Source organism: Clarias gariepinus, chromosome 14 (genome assembly GCF_024256425.1).
Source record: "Clarias gariepinus isolate MV-2021 ecotype Netherlands chromosome 14, CGAR_prim_01v2, whole genome shotgun sequence".
NCBI classification, from domain to species: Eukaryota; Metazoa; Chordata; class Actinopteri; order Siluriformes; family Clariidae; genus Clarias; species Clarias gariepinus.
In genome coordinates this window covers 4,511,782-4,517,781 of record NC_071113.1, presented here as the reverse complement: position 1 = coordinate 4,517,781, position 6,000 = coordinate 4,511,782, and positions in this window count along the sequence as shown.

Genomic DNA, 6,000 nt, shown 5'->3' with positions numbered 1-6,000 from the left:
ACATATCCCGATATTACTATAAAAAGATGTGACACAGTTAACCCAGCTAAATTAATTCCTTTAGCCTATGAAGGAGTGTCTCATGATTGTGTGGCAAATTCATTAGCATTTACTAGGTTACGGCCTGATCTTGAGTCTAAACCGATAGCTGAAGCGGAAGTCACTTACTTTGTGGATGGGTCTAGTTTTAGAGATCACATAGGAAGTCACACAGGCTATGCAGTAATAAGAAAGGATGGAGAAGACTTTAAACTAATCTTATCTCAGCACTGTTCACAACCCTGTTCTGCTCAATTGGCCGAGCTAAAAGCTCTCACCGCGGCTTGCCAGCTAGCCAAAGGGCTAGTGCCAAATATATTTACAGATTCAGCCTATTCGCATGGTGTATGTCATCTGTTTGGAGCAGTGTGGAAGCAAAGAGGATTTAAAAGGAGCGATGGGACTCCCATCCAGCATGCTGAACAGATAAGTAAACTAATGTCTGCTATGATGCTACCAAAATGATTGGCTGTAATTAAATGTCAAGCCCATAAAAAGGGAAATGACTATGTCACTAAAGGTAATAACATAGCAGACTTAGAAGCAAAGCAAGCATCAAAGTGTCAACTGGCAGTGCAGGTGCCAATAGTCCTTATAGAACCACAGCCCCAGTTGGAGGATATTATTCGGATTCAACAGCAAGCAGGTCCATACGAGCACTCCATGTGGCTCCAGAGGGGAGCCCAGAAGGATGCACAGGGTATTTGGCGTTCACATGAAGGTCTGATCATAGCATCCACAGCACTGTTGAACATTCTGATTTCAGATGCCCATGGATTTGACCATTGTGCTAGAGGAGAGGTAGTGAGAAAGATTAAGCAACAAGGATATTGGTCTCCATATCTGCATGCTATGGTTGACGAATTCCTAGCTTCATGTGAGATATGTGCTAAACATAACGTCAGAAAAGGAACAGCGACACCTATTGGCCATATACCGGTACCAGAAGGACCTTTTAAGCACTTGGTTATGGATTATGTGAACGTGATAAAGTATGCTCGAGGAAAAAGGTACATGCTTGTAATAATTGATAGATTTAGTAGATGGGTAGAAGCAATGCCTTCCGCAAATGAAGGGGCCAGAACAGTTATCAAATTCCTTACAAGGGAAGTGATACCTAGGTTTGGAATTCTGTCAGAAATCAGTTCAGATAATGGATCAGCGTTTATTCAGAAAACTGTAAAGCAAGTATTACAACAGTTGAGAATAAAACAAAGATTTGGATGTGTCTATTATCCGCAGTCCCAGGGTATGGTAGAAAGAATAAACGGCACTTTTAAAGCTAAACTTAACAAAATTTGTGCTAGTACAAAACTCAACTGGGTTGATGCTTTACCTCTTGCACTAATGAGCTATCGCATGCAGATTAACAGGAATACACACTTAACACCGCATGAAATGCTTACGGGTCGACCCATGCCTGTGCCATTCTGTAGAGGACCCTTTAAAGGTCCACCTCTAGAACAATTACAATTGGAACTCAGATCATATATGAGGAAACTAACTGCCATACATAAAGCAATCTATGTGCAGGAAAAAAGCAAGGAGACGAAGGAAGAAAAAGACGCTCCGTGTCCCATCACTCCAGGAGATCAAGTCTATCTGCGGGTGTTCAGGAGGAAGTGGCACGAACCCAGGAGGGAGGGATCGTACACAGTTGTAGCTGCCACTCCCACAGCAGTCCAAGTGGAAGGCAAAACCACCTGGTATCATTTAAACCATTGCACAAGGGTCCCTAAAGTAAGTAAGGAAAAAGGTGCAGAAGAAGAGGACCCACCACCTGACAGTGATAACGTACAAGGTCTTGAAATCTGTGTAAAAGGTGGGGTGGAAATAAAGCAAAATTATGGGGAAAATAAAGGGGATAGCATACCTAATGTTCTTTATGTTCCAGATATTAAATCACCCAGTAGTCACCTCACCACTACTCAACTCCAGCCAGACTTCCCAAGAATTAACTTTACAGCAATTGATGGATGATCAAAAGGTTCCTAGTACCAAAACTGTTGGCAGGAAAATAAAGGAGAAACTCTTGAACATAGCACACGGTAATGAGTGGTAAAAGTGGGCTGCCTACACAGCCAAGGAAAATAAAATAACTAGTTGTTTATTTTGCATCCCATCACCATTAAGGAAAGTTATAGTAGTACCCAACCAATATGACTTTAGACATTGTGCAGGATTTGCCCAGCACTTTTGTCATCTGCATGCCTTCAAAAGACCCCTATGTCCAGCAGAATGTTTAGCAATATTAAGTAGTCCAGATTACTTCAATAGATACCATACACCCGAATGGGGAGAATGGTGTCAGCAATTTGATGTAAGACTAGAGACTAAAAGGATAGAGTTACCTTCGGAGTATGAAATAGATTATACACTTGAGTATGAATGCTTCAATAAGACAAGAGGAAATTACAACATGGGAGAATTTCAGGGTAATTGCATGATAATGTGGCACCTAGACACGGACTCTTTTAGCCGATCTGACGTCCTTAAGAAGACTGTACTTCATGCAACAGCAACAGTGCATGCGAATATAAGTATAACGCATACAGATGTGGTCATTAAGACTGCGCGTGTTTTCCCGCGGGATGCCTCAATTTAGCGCGCGGCGTGCCGCTCGCTTGCCATAAGCAACATTCGGGAATTTAAATAAATGTGTCGTGCTTCACTGAATATCCGCCAGATGGCGCATGGAAGGACTTTATTTAAACGCCGAACCAAGTACTGTACAACGAAGAATTGTGTATAATTACTTAGTCTAAAACAATATTGTTCCTAATGCTGAAGCAAACATAAATTTTATTTTGCTTTACAACAGATCTTTTATGATAAATGTGTGTATATGTGCTTTATATTTTTTTCATAATGATGAAATGAGATGCCCAAATTCGTGCTTTAAAATTCTTAATAAGTTTCTTATATATTTTTTGTAATGTTTTAACAGGGACAAAACAGTAAAGGACATGGCAATGTCTCGGTTTAAATGGTGTTTAAATTAATTTAATTTCCTGATAGTAGGCTATCTGATAGTGTTAAATATACAAATGTCCTGATTCGTGAATATGCCAACATATCTTATTTAAAACGTAAAAAATGTGTCGACATCATCAGAAGACATGAATGAACTATATATATTATATTATTAAGTAAATATTATTTTATGACCACGAGCTTCTTCTGGCATTTTATAATAATCATCATATTTGCTGTTTGTGTCCAGCATTTAGTAATTATTTCATACATTATTTAACCACAGCTGGAAATAATAGCTGGAATGTGATGTGATTGTGAATTCATGACTGAAATAAAGCAGTTTGTCTCTTGTAAAGTACTTTCACTTTACAAAAGGCAGCGTTTTTATAAAGCGTTTTTTAAAGGCAGCGTTTTTATGTAGGTTGATAAACGTGTGTTGTACAGTATATACACCGCGACAGCGCACGCAGTTACTCACTTCTCACCTTTCATTTAGGTCTGCTCGGACTAATTCGTTTTAAACCCCTCAAAAATGTGTGTGTATACAGCCCCAAACCTCCATCAGTTATTAACAATAGCATCTATTTAGAAAAAATGCCCCAGTGATTTCGGAGCTTCAGGAAATATCCCGGCGCTCTGCGCATAACACCGGGCCAACTCATGTCGGAAAGAATTTATAAACGGTTTCTAAACGTGGGCTATTGTTTTTTTTTCACTTATAGTATTTGTTAATTTAATTTAAATGAGGTTTGGGCTCAGGACTTCGATTCGGCATCGTGATTCTCCTCTTTAATTTACTCCATAGTTTTATTCAGCGCTCAGCCGCATGCATGGAGTTTTCCAGAGCGCACCGGCAGAAGTAGACTAATAATTATGAACGCGTCGGGAAAACAGCAAGCAGACTGACTCTGACCATTTAAAAAAACGTTTGCGTTCATTTTCTGACGCGCTCAAGTTCACCAAAAACAATACAGAACAGCGCAGCTTATTTGCTTTCAAACATTTATAAAATCTTGTTTTTTTTTCGTTATTGTGAGTGCGCTTAAATAAAAGTTGAGTCTTATAAAGGCATGTAGTCTTATATAGTTTTATTATATAGTTTTTGCACGTTAATGAGAGTCCTCATCTGTTACATTTTTGAGGACAATAGTTTTTTTTCAGCCTGTCACAGCGTGCGCCCAAATCAATATCGCTTCTCGCTCACTAGTTAGTATAAAATACTCGGGGTTTGTTGGTTTACAGTGGATTTTACTACGCGGTGTGAGTGAGACGCGCGCACACAACGCGGAAGTGCGGCATGCAAACGGGGCAATTGGAACGCGCCCCAGAGACTTCAAAGAAGAGCCAGCGCGAGCGGACGGAGGCAGGAGCTGCTGTCCGCGGATGGCCGTCGTACTCGTATTTTATAGCGCATGGTGCAAACCCGGGATCATTGGCATGGATGAGCTATGTCCAGGTCTGTACCAGCATGTCATGTGGGCATTATAAGACTAAAAAGTGGCAGCTGGCACGCCTAAAAATAGACGCAGGTTAATTTTTTTATAGTCTAAAATAAAATCCTCCTCTTTAGTGCCTCCTATTCCTATTAATCCTATTGTTCTTTTACAGATGGAGCCATGGCAAATAGCCGCGGCCGTGTGAATTGCGTACGAATGGCGTACGGCTGCCTTATGCACGCCGTAATCCCCCCTCCTTTTTCTTCGAGAAAGGCGTGTCAAGATTTCACAGTAAACACGCCCATTCAAGCCCTATTTATGCATTGACCTGGTTCCACCACTAGATGGCGCTTCGTTCTCAAGGACACGTTAACACAAGCCAGCAATTTAGCTGCGCTGAGTTGCAATCACGTGATTTTAACAACCCACCCCCGCCGAACTGACGCTACCAAACTGCACTAGAGATGAAGATGGCGGCTTAATGGACTATTCGCGGTAAGTGGTGTTTTAATTTTAAAAAATTGTTTGGGATTAGTTTACAGTTTATTTCCCAGTTTAGTTTTTTATTGGCCATTTTGAAAATCACTGGCAGCACCAGCAGCGGTCAGATGTAAATTTAGATAAGTTAATGATCTGTTTACCAAGTCTGGAGTTAACATTACAGCTTACTGTCAGTGTCACAAACTCACAATGTCACTCCTCTTTAACTAAAAAGACACTAAAGCTTTAAAAATACTATTAATGTCCCTATTACAAAAGCTGCACTACCGGATTAAGAGTGTTTGTGCTCTATAAAAATGCCTTTAGAATCTGACCGCGTGTTGTCTGGATAAATTTAGCATTTATTTATTCTTTGGGTAAGAGTTAATCTGCAGGTTATATCTGTTAATATAATGCGATGCAGTTCATGAAGGACACAAGCTGAGGATAGATGTACAGGAGCTCGCGAGCTAAATGCTCATAACCCGGTTTATATTTTTCTCAGTTTGGCCGTGACTTTGCGCGGTAGCGCGAGCGCTTATTTACCGAGATGGATAAAAACGCTGAAGTGTTTATCAGTTAAGGAGTGTGAGGAGGGGGAGGTGGTGGTGGTGGGGGGGGGGGTGTGTGTGTGAGGAGGTGTGGGGGGCTTCAGTACTGGGTAACTTATAGTTTGGCTTCAGAGATGAACTAATATATACGAGTGTTATATCGCCTAACTTATTTGTATGAAAAGCGCATTTTAATTTAATGCAGACGATAATACAGACAAACCGGGGTTAACACTAACAAAGTTCAATGGTTAAAGTTATCCCAGTTTATTTACATTCCAGAATTCCCCAAAACAGTATTTGACACACTCTGTGGTGTAGGTTTACTAATATCTTTTATATTTATTACAACTAGATATTCTGTAAAGTTTATTTATCTTTGTCTTCACTAAATTCTCCTGTTTTCTTTAATTAGAGCTCCGCCGTGGAGGATTGGGGGGTCAGACGGATGACGGTTGGCCTTTTGGAGCTACTGGAGGAGCCTGAACAAGCTGTTGAGGGAGCTGTAGGAGGGATGA